General features: G+C 39.2%; 1 protein-coding gene across 2 annotated transcripts in view; it reads right to left on the reverse strand.

Moving 5' to 3' along the window:
* The window catches only part of LOC131231563 (uncharacterized), a 97049-nt gene that overhangs the window by 53465 nt on the left and 25482 nt on the right, over positions 1–18102 (reverse strand). The window lies entirely within an intron of this gene.

An 18102-nucleotide genomic window follows, 5' to 3' on the forward strand; every position in this document is an offset into this window, starting at 1 on the left:
TCAATCATAACCCTTGATCATTGAGTTTTAGAGACTGCTCAACATGAAAAAAGCTTAGAAAAATTAGGAGAATAACATGGTTAAGCCAAATTGGACACTAACTATTTTTTGCCAAAAACCATTATATCTAGTAGAAATCATGACTGCCTGTAAATAGTAAGTTTTCTTTTTACAGTAAATCACGAATTTTAGGGAGTTTGAGTTTGATTCTATACTATATACGGTAAATTAAGAATTTTAGGGAGTCTGAGTTTGATTCTAATACTTCTTCTTCCTAGGTTTGGTATTATTATTTAAAGGGTTGTAAATTTGTTTTTATCATTAATCAATTTATTTTGAATTTATTTCTATTTTATATCTCTCCTCGTGCATTCGAGGAATCTCTGTGAGGATTCCGGAGAAGCTCCGTGGATTCGGAGTAATTATCCTCTTGAGGAAGACGCTTATCTGGATTCCGAGTAATTATATCCTCTTGATGAAGACGGTGATGGACCTTATCACATTGATCCCTTCGTCAGAATTTTTATCATCACATCAGAGCTGATGTCATGTATTCATAACATGCATATATCCTTTTTTATCATCACATCACAGGAAACAGTGAGGATTGAATGCATCCAAAACTCCAATGCGCCACAAAACAGTGGGGGATGGAAACACTCACCATTGACACTTCCTTGGGCCCACCATGATATTTATATGACAACCAAACTGTTCATACAGTTTCAATTATACCCATAAGGATGAACAGAAAACACAAATATTAGACTGATACAAAACTTCAGTGACCCTGGGGAAGGTTTCAATGATAAGCGTTCAATCATCACTTTTTCCTGTGGCATGGCCCACTTCAGTCTAGGGTCCGTCACATTTTTGGGTGAGCTGGCCAACGTATCACACAGCTGGCCAACATATCGCACGCACATCATAGTGGACCCCACAGCTTTTTGCTTACACGGGCTCCATGTAACCGCAATTGTAGGAATGGGCTCCCTACAACTCTGTTTTTACATGGCCCCACAGGTTTTCCTTAACATGGGACCCTCAGCACCGGTTCTACACAATCCATAAAACACCTAAGAGCTGTGGGGCCCACCAGTTCTATTTATAAAATCAACTCCATTCATGAGGTTCCATCCACGAGTCTTGGTTGTGAGGCTAAAATAAAAATAAAAAATCAGAGTAGTGATCCACAACTCAAGTGGCCACCCCTATGGAATAATGGAAGGGATGCCAACCATAAATCTGTAACTTTCATTAAACCCATTATCCAAGTGTAACCAAGAGGCGTAAGGTGAATGTACAAAGACGGTCTGATAAAAAAACTCAGGTGGTCCATGCTCTATGTACTTTTTGAGGGGTTTTAGTAGAAGCTTAACATTGCTCCAATTGGGATCCTTATTCTTGCTTGGGAGGTAGACTCTCCGGAGTTTCAACACCCAGTCAAGGGTTCGAGTATCCATATGTGGTGAGATTCCACTAGCGTGAGTGTGGGGTGTGTGTGTGTGCGCGTGTGCGTGTGTTAAAAAAAAAAAAAAAAACATTGCTCCAATTGGGGCTAAAATGAAATAATATTCTTTTGTGATTTCAAGTATGAAGACTACTGTCTTAGGCTCTAAGGCTGCATTTGGATCACAAGTCATATGGACCATCCACAGTTTCTTACACTATTTTAACGATTTGGATTATGACTATGTGCACTTGCACAGAGGATTAACATCTAACAGAGCATTCTTGTTTTCTGATCTATGTGTGATCATGTCAGGACTATTTCCTGTTGTGTGACCCATTTGAGTTTCGGATCTGACTCGTAATTGGGCTCATCTCCTAAGGTGATCTGGTGAAATTGATGTTTGTGTTTTATCCACTGTGCTTGTCCATTTTTTGGACGTCATTTCAAAAATAAGGCATATTCAAATCTCAATGGCTCACTTTAGTTGCTGAAGCTTCTTGATTTTTAACATTACCTCCTGGCATGGGCTGGCACAAAGAATTTAGTAATATAGACGTTACAACTGCCCTCATAGATCTTAAAGTCACATACATGTGGATTAGAGGGCATCAACGATATTCCAAGGAGTGTGATTTGGGTGGGACTGGATGGTTTTGGACTTGACTTCTACATTTAAAGTCAGAACTCTTCTTGTGCAAGGAGAAGAGAGTTGGGATTCCGAATTGTGGGACCTGAACTGGATGGATTTGGGCCCCAAACAGTGTGTATCACGGCGGGGGAACGTGGTTTGACTGGGTGACCCCAAGGTGATGTGAACAAGTTTCCGTGCACGTGAATAACTTCCATGTGAGAGTGAATAAGTATTGCAGACGTGGACCCCACATGGTGTGTATCACAGGGATACAGTTTGGCTGGTGATCAGGTGATGATGCGAACGAGTTTCGGTGCACTTGCACAACTTCTACCCACAGATGAATTAGAGTGGGGTCAGTTTGGCTGGTGACCCAAACACCAGCCAGCTAGCTGATGTCAAAAGTTTGTTGGCATTATCAAATGTATGTGTTTTATTCACGCAGTTCATCCATTTTGCCAGCTTATTTTAGGGCACGGGCTCATTTGCCCTACCATGTATGTGTTTTATCCATTTAGTCCATACATTTTACCAGCTTATTTTAGAGCATGGGCACAAAAATGAGGCAGATCCAAACAAAGTTCACTACGACGCAAGAAATAATACTTGAAATCACATTAACATAGCCTTCACACAGCTACAATACATGAAATTACATGATCATAGCCTTCCCACAGCTATCAAGATATGTTTAACTTTGTCTTGATTATTAACAACAGTAACTACATTTCTTCTTTGATGAATGAAGTATGCCATTTCATCTCAATTGTACATCCAAACGGGGGTGCACATCGAACCGGTAGAACCGTGGAAACGGACCGGAATTGACCAAACGGTCCGGTTTGGTCCGGTTCTAGAGTGCACCGGTTCCAGTTCCGGTTCCAAAAATTAAAGAACCGTTTAGTTCGGTTCGGTTCCAGTTTGAGGGTATGTAGAATCGAACCGAACCGTGGATCCAAACTGTAAATCCGAACCATGGAACCGAACCTGGAACCCTGAGTTTACAATATATTTTAGTTGTATATTTGACTCATGATTTATGGTTTACAATGCACCCTTTGCTTGTTTTCATAAATGTATTTTTTTCACACCATATACAATATCTAAACCATTCATCAAGTGGATTACAACAGGAACGGACATGGTCTAAATTATAAAATAGAACATGTAATTGGGCCGGATTATAAAAATGCCAGAACTGTGGAATCGAACCAGTTTTCACCGTAAGGAGCAGTTCGGTTCCGGTTTCACCCTAGAACCGGACCGAACCGAACCGTGTGCACCCCTACATCCAAACACACTAAAATCCAAAGTCGTCTCAAACTTGATTTGAAATTGCAACTTGATGTCCATATGTGATGTAGAGCGGGTCGTGGACACTTTCATGTCCAAGATGGATCAGAAAAGGCCCGATACAAAGCAAAAGTCATCAAGACTGTAAGAACCTTAAAACAAACATATCTCGCAAACTGGAATGAGTTACTCGACGTACCAAATATGATTTTGGGGTAGGACGAGCTACTTTATCCAACCAACCTGGCTATGCCGGTTTTCCCATGCCGAATTTGCGAGATTCCATCACATTGACGATCGAATTCTATATTTATTTCCGTTTTTACTATTTTTAGTAAGTTTTAGTTTGATTATAACTCTTCATCTGTTCAGCTTTAGGAGAGTTCTTTAACACGAAAAGTGTTTAGAAAAATTAAGAGAATAATGTGGTTCAGCCACATAGGACACTTACTATAAATAGAAAATCTATTATTTATAGAAAGTCGCGAATTTTAGGAGTTTTAGTTGTAGTTTGATTCTGAAATCTCTCATATTGCTTAGTATCCATATTTAGAGGGTTTTAAATTCATTTATTTCATCAATCAATTAATTTACAAATTTATTAGAATTTATTTCTATTTTCTTTCTTTCTTTCCTCGTGGATTCGAGAAGTCTCTGTGAGGAGTCCGGAGAAGCTCTGTGGATTCGAAGTAGTTAATCCTTAAGGAAGATGACAATCGACCTCATCATGTTCATCCCTGCGTCAATTAGTATCAAAGCAAGGACTCCTCTTGAGCCGATGCCAAACAACAAAGGTATAAACCAAAATCGTGTAGATGGTGATCTACGGATTCATTATCTTTATGAAAGAATGGAAGCTTCCAACCGGGAGAGTCAGTTGACCGCAAGGGCTGCAGGCAACCATCAACTGTATTACGGATATGTTAATTCCGCTTAGAGCTCAATGCAATGCTCAATCACCCATGGTCGCTATACGACACAACCCTAATTTCTACAGAGCATCATCGGATGATGGTAAATCGCAGGCCATCACTTTGATCGTGAGGAAGCCGTTATACATGCCAAAGGTATAAATAGATTTACAATGAGACAACATCTTTCGAATGAGGTGTTCTGTAAGACAAAAAGTCTATAATGTGATCATCGATGTCAGGAGCAGAGAGAATCTCGAGTCGAAAATAATGGTAGAAAAGCTGCATCTGAAAACAGAAAAACAATTATCTCCGTACACGATTGAATGGATCAAGGAGGTCAACAAAACATGGATAACGGAATAATGCACTGTCTCGTTTTCCATTGGTAAAAATTATAAGGATCAAGTACCTTGTGACGTAGTCGACATGGAAGTTTGTCATATGTTCTAGGAGTTTTAGTAGTAGTTTGATTCTAAAATCTCTCTCATTGCTTAATATCCCTATTTAAAGGGTTTTGAACTCGTTTATTTCGTCAATCAATCAATTTACGAATTTATTAGAATTTATTTATATTTTCTTGCTTTCTTTCCTCGTGGATTCGAGAAGTCTCTATGAGGAGTCCAAAGAATCTCCATTGATTCAGAGTAGTTATCCTCGAGGAAGACAGTGATCGACCTCATCATGTTTCGACCAGAAATGAAAAGTATTTCGTTTTGAGATTATTTTATTTAATAATAACAAAGAAAAAATTAGAGAGGAATCATCACAGAGTATTTTATCGATTTTGAGTTCATTTACATTCTCTTGTTTTCGTTGATTCTAAAACAAAGCACAATAAACTAGCACAATGACATGAAAATGAAGTCGTTAAATGACAATTTCTGTAACATTTCAGCATGTTTTGCATCCATGTTTTTGAAAGAAGAGTCGTGCGGGTCCAAATCCTTACTTCAAGCCAATATACAAGAAGTATCTATATCGGAAGCGAAAATATGGAGAAAACCTACAAAACTGCAAAACACCCTTGTTGCGAGACCGCGCAACACACTTTTGTTGTGCAGGGCGTGTACGCAACATACTTTTGTTGCGCGGGGCGCAACACACTTCTTTCTTTTTCTTCTTCTTAGGAGCTCTGACACCTCTCTGAAAACTTCTCCTGCTCCAAATGAGAGAGGGAGGGTGTATTTATAGGCTTTCCCACATGTAAGGCCTCGTTTTATGTGCCATGGGCCCCTTTTCGCGTAACAAATACAACAAATTTGCACAATAGGGTCGTTGTTGTGCAGAACTGCACAACAGGGTCATTTGTTGTGCGGGTCAGCACAACAAGGTCGTTTGTTGCGCGTCGTGCAACAAGGTCGTTCTGCGCGCAACTGCACTCTGGGAGGTCGTTCTGCACAACTGCACGCTGGGAGTCTATTTCTACACAACTGCACTCTGGGAGTGTTTCTACACCAACAGGGACTAGGAGGTCCAAAAATGCAATTTTTGTGCACCAAGAGATGCCTCCTCGATCCTTCTTTGATTTTCATATTAAATTAAATGGAGCATCGGTCTTCTTCTGCACAAAAACTGGAGAAGGATCGCTCGAATGAAGAACTAAAGGGTCAAGCTCGAACGGAAAATTGAAGAATTGCATTTGAACGGAGAATTACACTTGAATGGATTGTTGTCGAAGGAATCGCGTTTGAACAATGATTGAATGATCATTTCTAAACAGAGAATCATAATCGACAGAATTATACTTGAATGGTGACTGGATGGCCGCGCTCGAACAAAAAGACTGAACGATTGCACTTGAACGGAAAACTGAATGATCGCGCTTGAGCGGAAGACTGAATGATCGCGCTTGAACCAACGAGTGAATGCTTCAGTAGGAGGATAATGGCAGCAACGAAAGCACTCTGTCTACATAGCGGTCAACCAGACAAAACGCTTTTCTATGAACAAGGCCGCAATTGCATCCTCCATAGTTTTGATTTCCCATGTTCGAGTAATTCTCTTTTCATCGGAACTTAATCTGAAAATTGTCTTTAATGCTGCTCCTGCTGCATCAATCTCTTTAACTAGCATCGGTAACTCTTTCTTTGAACTCTGTGACAAGGAATTATTCTTTAATGTTGTTCCTGCTGCAACAATCTTTAAGGATGTCTCATCTATTTATGGTCTATATAATCTAAGATTTCGAATGATAATCTCTCCTATCAAATTTATCGGAATTAGTATATCAAAATATCATAACTTTCTAATTTAGTTTCATGAAGTATTGATAATTTCGAAATATATTGAAAGCTTTTACAATGATTGTAATATATTGACAATTCAGAAATAATCATAATGTATTGATAATTTTGGAGTAATTAGAACGTAATATTTGCAATATGACAACGATTTGGTCATTCCATCTGTGTGCCTGTCAACCTGCTTTGCATTACATTTGTTGCATTATTTGCTCATTATATCGTGCTTTTGGAGATGTCATTTCCGGCTCTAAAGATTCAACCGCCGAGTCTTTTCTAGTTTGTGCTCTTTGGCATTTCTTTATAGGCTGACTAAGAGTATATTTTTCTTGGACCTTTGATGATTCTGAAAAAGCCCATTCAAATCCTCATTGGCTTCTACTTCAATATTATCAACTGAGAAAGATGATTGAAAAATCGAATGGTTAGGTCGCCAGAAAAATAGAAAACACTCTTTCAATTTCCATTTACTAGCTTTCAAGAGGACATAGAAGTTATCGACGATGATTCCATCTATTTTGGCGAACATTTGTTCTTTATCTCCATTAGGTCCATTACTCTTCCATTGAGGGAAGATAGTTCATTTTGGCACAAACCATATTATCGAAGCAGATTTGCTTGTCAATTTGGATTTGATCAGATTGTACTGGAGGCTTGCAATATCATTACTATAACAATGAGAAGTTATGACATCGACCCATATAACTGGGCCTTGATATGGAAGCAACTTTTGAACGTTCATACTAGATCAGGCTTCATAATTCCTTGTCATAATTATCCAGTTCATGCTTCTTATAGTTGGATGCGTTGGTGGGCTCATCAATATTGTCTAGTGCACAATTATTATCCTGTAGATTATGTCATATGGATTCTTCTACCGTGCATAAGAAATTATTAGAAAGACTAAGGCATAGGTTACTTTGAAAAAACAGATCATGTCTCTTCTCCAGGCCAACTTTGCATAAGGATTTCTTTAGAAGATAATATTTGTGAAATAAAATCTGCTAATACTCTTGAAGGATGGATAGCATTTAGTGCCCCTTCAAAGAATTCAAAGAATGTATTTAAATTTTCAGATCTTCCAGAAGAAAATGATGATTCTTCATGATTCTAACCTCCACCGCCCTTGCAGATTTGACGTGGTAACCTTCCTTCATCATCAGAAAAGCAAGAGACAGGAGGATATCGTCGTTCTCTTCGGAAGGATAAGTAGATTATAATCGAAGATCTATAATTCATATAGTTGATCTTGGAAGACTTGACTTTAAAATAGAAAGTATCAAGTATTTTGAACAAACTTGGTATCGCTATAATTTGAACATGATTCAAAAGAAATGCATTTCTGTATGTTGTTTAATCAATGTTTGATATTTTCATGATTTATTTTATCATATCAGGTAATTGCATATTTAAGCATATCTTAAGTAAAATAGGCGAACATATGTATCTGCAATATTTTGATGCTACACATAATTTAAGCTCTTTAGTGGAGCTACTTTTGACTGAATATACTTTGACTGGACGTGACTTGACTTGACTGGACACTTTCACACACAGTTTAAGCTCTTGAGTAGTGGAGCAAGCATAGTTTTTTAGACTCTAAAGTAGTTGGAGTCAGGTCTTACGCAAATGGTCTCTCTAACTCTTATGAGTTTGCTAGACTTATCACGGCCAGGGTGTTCACAAACCACGATCCATCAAAGGGACATAGTGAAGCTACCGGGGAGTGAACTCGGTAAGTTTATGTGCAAGGTTAGTCACAGTAACTCTCTAGAGTTCATAGGGCTCGCAAGGCTACCTTAGAGGCATCAAATCCAAGGTCGTCAGTCCATTGATGAAGAGGTAGCTCGTTTAGAGAACCCATCCCCATGAGTTTCTACTGAAATCAGGCTAAAAATCTGAGGGATCTTATGCATGGTTGGCCTGTCTATGGACGAGCCAAAGAGCGCACACTGCAGCTTGCTTTTTCTTCGTTTGAAAGGTCGAACCCATTCACGGAAGGGCATTTTCTCTCACTTTCCCCCGTGGTGTTGTCAAAAGCTGTACAGACGGCATTGGTCTTACGCATGATTAGCCTTTGTAGACTTTTGGACGCTTAGGGCTTTTAGTCGTTGGCTCTCTCCGCTGCCTGCATGGGTCTAAGTATGTGATGGCCTTCGCGAGCTTTGTAGGGCCACTGACTTCTCGCTACTACGCGCATAATTTTGATGCATCACCGATTATGGTAAGTCTTATACGTAGTTGGTTGTATAGGCTTACTTTGCTGTTGTGAATGATATATCACCATTGCTATCGTAGGACTTACATGCGGTTGACTGTATAGGCTTATTCCACTGCCATAGATAATAAATCAATAATTGATATATCATCATTGTTGATAATATTCTTGACAATATTTATAATAGTGTATCAACTTGGCAATAATATCAGTTCGAAGTAATGGCTTTTGTAATAGTAGTCAGTAGCGATTAGCGATGACGATAATATCGGCGTTTGGCAATAATCGGCGATAGTTCATTAATGTTTGGTGATAATCATCGGCGTTTGGCGATAATCGGTGATAAATTTGATACGCTTGATATGCTTGAGAATTTACCTTTTATATAAGGAGATGAATAGATGACACATTTTGACGCTTTTTCATCATTCTGCTTGTCTTGCCCCCTTTTGATTGAGAAGTATTATACTGATAATCTTCGGAATCAAAATTATAATGATCTTCAGGGGTGATATATTTTGATGAAACAAGTATTGTCATGTATGCTTGTAGTTTCACATTCTAATTGCAAAGATATGAAGAATCGTATTTGTATTAGAATACAACTTTTCTTCAATCGGGAGTGTGTCATTACTTTCTCTCTCTTATATCGTACGTTTAGCTTATGATCATTTCACCACTATGCATCATTTCTTGTAAAATTTTCTTCAAGACGAAACAATTCTCAGTTCGATGTCCAAGAAAACGATGATAATAACAGTAATCATTTTTTCTTATTTTCTTCATTTCCTTCGGATGTTTTGGCCATGGTAGCTTGATTTTCTCTGCAGCCAATAATTGATTCATCATGGGAAGCATGTCATCTTCTTCAAATGTATACTTTTTGCAGTTCTTGAATTGTCTGAATCTTTTCTTTACTTTCTCCGTTGTATAACTGCTCGTATTTCCTTTATCAAAGTTTCTTTGTTCAACTTGATAATTATTCATTTCTCTTTCTTCCTTAACACTATCAGTTGAAGTCTTTTTAGAATCTTGAAACAGTCGGTTCATATAAAAATTGAACACCTTTACACTGAGCTTTTCTGGATTGCAAGCTTTTACGATTAGATCTTGAAATGTCTGTATATTCGGACCTATAAGGCTCATTCCAATATCTAGTTTTATGCATTCTATACACAGCTTGACTTGTTCTTCTTCTTTCGCTAGTTGTGAGCATAATGCCCCCAGTATCCTCCATCGATCAATGACTTCTTTGACTGGTTTGTCTTGTCTTTGGCAAATAGAATCTAAGACGCCTGAGTTGATTTCTTCAGTAGATTACCCAGGAAGCTTTTGAATAATAATAATAAATATTTTTAATGGAACTTGCTGTAGGAGATGTAGCAAATGGTGGTTTTCTTGTCATAACAGCTTTCCCTTTATTTTTCCGTATCTTTGACGGATCCTTTGCAGACGCCACATTCATAGTTATTTTTCTATCTTGCTTTTCATCCTCTTTTTTTTATTATTATCCCACCTTGCTTTAACATTTTCTACAATATATTTCAATGTGAAGTAGTCTTCTGTGGGATGCCCCAAAAAACGATGATAACGGTAATAATTCTTTTCTTTCGTCATCTCAACTTCCTCTGAATATTTGGGTTGAGGTAACTTGATAGTTCCAGCCGTTAGTAGTTGCTCCATCATCGGCAAAATATCTTCCTTTTCGAAGATATATTCTTTGTGAGAGTCATATAATCGAGATTGTTTATCATTAGCATGACCCTTGTAACGGTCTGAGTCTTCTCTTCTCCTTGTTTCTCGTCTGTTATGAAAGGTGTCTCTTGTTTTTTACCTGATCAATAATACTTATCATTGATCTATTTGATCCCCTTCTTTCTATTCTGTTTTGAAACGCTAGCATTTTCTTGATCATTAACTCCAATGCATGTGCCTTTGTAGCGAGGTTTCAAAAGGTCTGTGTTGGCGCTTGTGAGTTCGAACGCAATTTCCATTTCCATGGAATTTAGGTACATCTTCACCTGTTCATTTTCTTCGGATAACTATCTGCATGAAGTTCCCAAAAATTTCCACCTATCAATGAATTTCTCCACGGGTTATGAATCTAGTGGTAGCTTGAGACTTGTCACTTCCAGTCAATACGGGTTGATTCTTATGACTTGGAGATTGATTACCGGCATATTCTACCACAAATCCAGTTGGTGTAAAGTAAAAGAACATCTTGCTTGTAACAGTTGCCATTGGTTGCAGCTTGAACGTATATATTGTATCGTAGTTCTTTCAATCATTGCTTAACTTTACTCTTTAATCTTTGCTTAGCGTTTGCATTAGAGCTTTACATTGAATCTTTGTGGGTGGAGCATGGAGTTTTGTATTAGAGCTTTATTGTTGATTTGTCCCCTTTTGATTGGGTGAGATTTTCTTTGAGAATCTTCGCAATCAAAATTATTTTACCTTTCGTCCACGACAATAATTTGATCGCCACAATACTCCCGGGCTTGAGCATTATCATATAATAGTTCAGTCGTAGTAATGATACTGGATCTAATGTTAACCTACAAAAATTGATACCGACAATTATATCTCAAAAAATTAACAATTACCTTTTCCAGGATTAAAAATCAAGAGTTTCACATGGCTGTTTGGAAGGATATGTTTAAAAGAATATTTAGAAATCCTGTTTTTCTCTGATTTCTGTATTCATTGAGCATTACTCATTCTTGTTTCACCTAAGAACGAAGGTTCATGAAGACATATGACCGAAATACTGCTTGTCTTATGTCATGTTGTTTGATTTCTCGAAAAATCATCAATACCATAGACTCGCTGTTTTTTTTTTTTTTTTAAAAAAAATAAAAAAATAAAAAATAAAAAATTAATATCATGATCTCTTTCATATGTCATCGTAATTGCGCATTTCTTTTCTTCATCACTGTTTCTTTTGTCATCCTGAACATAACTTGACCTGATCCGATTCTCTTGGAATATATCGACATAATGCCCTCAGGTCTTTCCAAAGACTAATGAATTCGTCATCTAATTCATCTTTCTCATTGGCGAGCAGAGACCAATTCAGTTAAACTGAGTTCTCTGGTCTTGTCTATCTTTAGTCATAACTACTTCAACTTTCTCTGGTATTCTCTATAGTGATGTTTGTGTATTGTTAATGTAATTTTGCACAAATCCGTTAGGTATGAAGTAAACAATTGTGTTAGTCGGGATAATAGCCATTGCGGTTGTGTAAGGATGGAATCCATACAATTCTTGACTGAGTATCAGTTATTTTAATTAAATAAAATTGTACTTTGTTTTAAAGATGAAAGGGGGATGTTCCCGTTGAGAGTCGTCATTTTGGCGTCAATATGACACCAAACAGTGATGAAAATCCTCTAAATATTTTCTAAGTTATCATTAAATAATAACAGTCCCCAGTAGAGTCGCCATTTTATTTCGATAAAAAACAAAAATATTTCGTTTAAGGATTAGCTTATTCAATAATAACAAAGAAAGAATGAGAGAAGAATCATTACAAAGTATTTTACTGCTTTTGAGTTCATTTACGTCTTCTTGTTTCCCTTGATTCTAAAACAAAGCACAATAAACTAGCATAATAAGATGAAAATGAAGTCGTCTAACGGCAATTTCAGTAGCATTTCGGCATGTTTTGCATCAATCTTCCTGAAAGAAGAGTTGTGTGGGTCCAAATCCTTACTTGAAGCCAATATACAAGAAGTATATGCATTGGAAGCCAAAATATGGAGAAAACCTATAAAACTGCAAAGCACCCTTGTTGCGCGACCGTGTAACACACTTTTGTTGCGTGGGGCGTGTGCGCAAACACACTTCTGTTGCGCGAGGTGCAACACACTTCTTCTTCTTCTTAGGAGCTCTGACACCTCTCTGAAAACTTCTCCTGCTCCAAATGAGAGAGGGAGTATTTATTGGCCTTTTCACGTGTGAGGCCTCATTTTATGTGTCATGGGCCCCTTTCCGCATAACAAATACAACAAATTTGCACAATGGGGTCGTCGTTGCGCCGAACTGCGCAACAGGGTCATTTGTTGCGCAGGTCCACACAACAGGGTCGTTCTGCACGCAACTGCATTCTGGGAGGTCATTCTGCACAACTGCACTCTGGGAGTCTATTTCTGCAGCAACAGGGACTAGGAAGTCTGAAAACGCATTTTTTGTGCACCAACATTCATCCCTGCATCAATATGATTCATTTCAGAAAGGGGAATTCATTCCTGGATTTGTCTAGGGCTGAGCTTTGTCACAACCTGCACCTTAGATCCATCTAAATGCAGGATCCATGTCCACAAAAGGAACATACATTCACATGTTTTTGTATTCTCATCAAATCAAGATCTAGATTTGATACCTATAAATATAAGTTGTATTTATGCACATGCATACACTCAATACCAGAGGTGTAGATCATTTCTTCTCTGGATTCGGTTCTAAACAAAAAATCAAATAGATGACCAGTAAAAAAAATAGGAACCCGAGTCATATAAATGTTCAAAATCTTCAGATGCAAGCTTGGTAAACTAATAACAAGATTTAATGGTCATTTAGTAACCCAATTCCTATCATGCCATATGAAACTTGTGCACTAGAAAATGGTTCCTGCAACAGGTACTCTGCTTCTAACCAACAAGAAAAAAAAATTGTCTCGAGGAAAAACAAGCATGATTCTTCAAGGAAGTAGAAATATGCTAATAAAAACGAGTAGAAACGACATGAAACATCCATTTCAATGATAGCAAAAAGAAACTTTACTCAAATCGACCACTATCTTACTCTCTGACTTGAAATTGTATATAAAACACTGCATTGCTATACAGGTGACTAGTTGAAAGCACATGAAATTGACAAAAATGTAAATGCATACCTAACAAAGAAGGCGATGGCATGTTTTTTTTTTTTTTTTTTCCCTGAAACCCTTTCAACTGACCATGAACTCAAACATACATTCCATTCTTGATAACAGACAAAAAAAAAATACTTGAAACAATACTATGATAATGATGATGGTGGTGATGTTGATGAGAGCATTACTCCTATGACATGTAAATTCCATTAAGTTCCATGACATACACGTAAAAAAATCCCTATTGTATACATTCCATTGGTGTACAATGGATGGGACCATTGATCTAGTGGCCCACCACATGGATTCACCATGCTCAAAATGCAAGGCGAACGGACAGGTTGGTGTCCATTTAGTGGCTTGGAAAAGGATTCCTGGCTCAAAAATGAGCAACTAGTCCAAATTCAATGGTCAAAATTCACAACAATCAATCATCTTTGTTATGAAAATCGCTACAATTTCTTGGCCTACATTCCATCCATATGGTGACCCACTGGATCAACAGTACCTATCATCATCTGTATTTAAGAAAACCATCCAATACTGAGTCCACTTGGTTTTAATGGAGGACAAAATGAGTCACCCACCAATACATGCATATCAAAATTGACTTACTAGTCCTCAATATTCAATTTCAAAGCATTGAAAAAAACCCATAAATGTGTTAAGGTGTTCAAGGTTTAGAATTAGTTCCGATAGCCAATCTACGAAATCCAAGTTTGACTTGGCCTAGTCAGTAACAACTTTGTTGTTTCTTAATGAAATTGAGGGCTAGGATCAGTAATCAAGAGACCATCCAAACCGTGTCAAATAACATGCATTCTGAGTGAATCAATGATTCCTAGGCCTGCTAACAACCTTACAAAAAAAAAAAGTCCAATACAACCATATCTTACTAAGGGCAACAAAAGCAAAACATCATCATCATCAACAACAACATCTAAACCTTGAACAAATTGGTTGGGGTCGGCCACATAAATCTTGTTCCACCATTTCACTCTATCAACTCACTCCTAACTAGCATGGTGCTTGGTCTCCATTGCACATGACCAAACCATCCAAGTCTAATTTCCCTCATCTTACTACCTATTGGTACTACTACAAATTTCTCTCGAATGCATTCATTTCTAATTCTATCCTTCCTCATCTTGTCAGTCATCAATCTTAACATCCTCCTTTAAGCTACACTCAATCCTATGAACATGTTTTTTCTTTAACTGCCCAACATTTTATCCAAAAAAAGCAAAGCATGTAAAGGATAAATGCTCAACACCATAGTTTAGTCCTTGGAGCACCCTGTTGGCTTGACGCATAGGCTTTTTGGTGGAAACTTGAAAACCTAAGTTTAGTTATTAAACCAATTTTTGCATCAATATAGGCTTTAAAAATGGCTTAAATAATCAAGTCTTTAGTCAAGCTTTGAATTTTTAAATCTTGGTAAGCAAGCACATGGCTTTAAATGAGAGAGAGCCTGCTAGAGCCAAAAGCCGAAAGTTATAGTTATCAATGTAGATGATATCACCATCATCTAAGCCTTATCCCAACTACTTGGATTCGGCTATACGAATCCCTATCATGTCATTCCTCTCTATCAAGTTTCTTTTTTGTTTTAAAGAAACTTGTTTCATGGTATATTTCTCAAAAAAGGGGGATTTACATTGTCTTTGGGTGGGCATCACAAAGGTCGATGCCGCACCTATCGTATAGCAGAAAAACAATGAATCTAAGCCTCCTTCAAGTAACCTAAGCCTACTCTATCCAAAAAAAGAAGGCCCCTAGTAATGTCGGGGAGATCGGCCTAAGAAATGAAAAGGGAACTTGCTTGAGATGCGCTACCTCTCCTAGCCAGATTGTCTGCTACTGCATTTGCTTCCCTAAGGGTGTGGGCGAAGGAAATGTCCTACACATCTCGCATTGCCCTGACCCTCGCACACTAATAGCACAATGACCAAGCTGGATTTGAATTATTCGTCAGGATCCCCACAATGGATTTGGAATCGCTCGCCACTTTAACTTTAGAAAAACCTAAATTAGCACATCTCATGAGGCCCTCCCAGATAGCACGAAACTCGGCTCGGGAGCTTGAGCCTACGCCATATCCTAACAAGAAACCAAAAACAAAATTTCCATCCCAACCTCTACCAACACCCCCTCCACCCGAAGGTCCTGGGTTCCCCAGGGCGGACCCATCGACGTTGATCTTAATCTAGCCCCTCCTGGGGCTAAGCCATTTCATCACACGAGGGAAAATCTGCTTTGTCAACGGCCCGAGAATGCGTAGCTGCGAGAGAAGCGAGCTCGAGAGTCTATTGAGGGATTTAGGGAGGGGCAGGGATGGACTGATTCTCGTAATCCAACGGTGAACCTAGGCAATTACCCTTGAGGGGCAGAACACGGAATTGTCAAAAAGCGCCCTATTCCTTTCCAGCCATATCTCCCAGAAAATGAAAGAGGGGAGGACACGCAGGAGAGAGAGGCGATCAGAATATGTGACTGGGGCCCACCACAATGTGAAAGAGGGGAGGAGGACACACGGGAGAGAGAGGCAATCTTAAAGCCCTCCCCATAGCTGAGAGCTGAGAAGCACCGACGACCCTAAAGAAAGGTTGGAAGTGGCACCAAACCTTCCTAGTTGTAAAACCATCTGAGAAGAGATGGTCAATTGATTCTACGTCGAGCTGAAGGGGAGTGGGGCAGCAGATGTGTTTGGAGGCTAACTGAACACCTTTTGCTTGAATTCTAACATCCATTGGGATCGCTCTATGGATAATCCTCCAAGAAAAAAGGGAGATTTTCAGTGGGATTAGGGGGTGCCAAACCCATCTAGCCCATGGATACTTTGTCCTAGCTGGTCTAAGGATCTCCCAAGCCGATCTAACTTTGAATTTGCCAGAAGATGAGGGGGCCCAGACTCTTCTATCCTCCGATAGGGAGGTGCAGATGCCTTCATCTGAAATATGGTCCACAACTTCTAACAGTAAGAGGGATCTAGTTCTACCAGGATCAATCTAGTCCTGGGGACCAATGAACTCGCTGACCTGAATCATCCGAGGAGATGTAGGATGTTGTTGCCAAGCCAAGAGAGGCCCCAGCCCCAACCAGGAGTCATTCCAAAAATCCAGCTCACCTTTACCAATGATCCAGCGGGACATGGCTGCAACGACTGGGAGAAGCGAGCAAATCCGCTTCCAGATGGGAGATGCATGACTGGAGAGATGGGAGCCATCAGTATTACCTACATCAGCAGAATATTTGGCCCTGACCAAAGTCACCCAGCTACTGGCCTTTTCAGAAGAAAAAACATTCTAGGCCAATTTCATCTTGAATGCAATCATGACACAAGGGAGACTTTTGATCCCTAGACCCCCCTCCTCCTTAGGACGAACAATGAGATCCCACTTCAACCAATGGCATTGCCTGTGGATACCATCCCAGCCCCAAAAAAAGTTTGCGCAGGCTCTATCAAGCTCATTCAGAAGAGTTAGAGGGATATCAGTTGCTGCCAAAACATGAACTGGGATACTATTCAGGACATGGTTGATAAGAGTGGCACGGCCCGCTTGGGACAGCAACTTGGTCTTCCACCCTGATATTCTAAGCTGAAATTTCTCCACTAAAGGTTGAAAATAGGACCTTAAAGCCCTCCCTTTGAAAATCGGGACACCTAGATAGGTGAAAGGGGCTGGTCCCCGATGAAAACCAAGGATTCTTTGAACTGTTCTGACCCGGGATTGAGATTGGGAAGCTGAGATGATGAAAAAACTTTTGTTGCTGCTGATTTTCTAGTGGACATTGATTGGTACGCCTTGAGGAAATCTGCAATCTTCTTCAGCGTGGTTCTTCCACCATTAGCCAGCAGTAATGTGTCATCTGTGAAGAGTCGGTGGGAGATGACAGGGCAAGATCCACAAGTGGTGTAGGGAAGGCAGGCCCTACTGCTGAAAAGTTGCTAGAAGCCTCTACTGAGAACCTTTGAAGCTAGGATGAAAAGGCTCAGCGAGATCGGGTATCCCTGACAAAGACCTCTAGACAAGTGGAAGAATTCGCAAGGCTCCCCGTTGACAAGATGTCAAGAACTGAGAACCAGGAGTTCGCCCAGCATTTTTCCACCATTTCAATCTAGATGGGAGCAAAGCCAAACTTTTCCAAGACTGCCTTGAGGAACCCCCCAGTCCAGTCTATCATAAGCTTTTTCCATGTCCAGCTTCATGAGAATGTTGCCCCCTCTGACTTTCCTGTTTATGTACCTGAAGATCACTTGAGCGAGAGCAAAATTTTCTGTTATGGTTCTCCCTTAGACAAAGGCCCTTTGCTCATGGGAAACAATCTTGGGCAGGATCCTGCTAAGCCTGTCAGCAATTAGTTTGGAAAAGATTTTGTAAATACAGTTACATAAACTAATTGGACGAAAATCAGAAAATTTCTTAGGGCCCACAGATTTGGGAATGAGGCAGATAAGGGTGCTAGTGAAAGCCCTCCG

This window comes from Magnolia sinica, chromosome 17 (genome assembly GCF_029962835.1).
Source record: "Magnolia sinica isolate HGM2019 chromosome 17, MsV1, whole genome shotgun sequence".
NCBI lineage: Eukaryota > Viridiplantae > Streptophyta > Magnoliopsida > Magnoliales > Magnoliaceae > Magnolia > Magnolia sinica.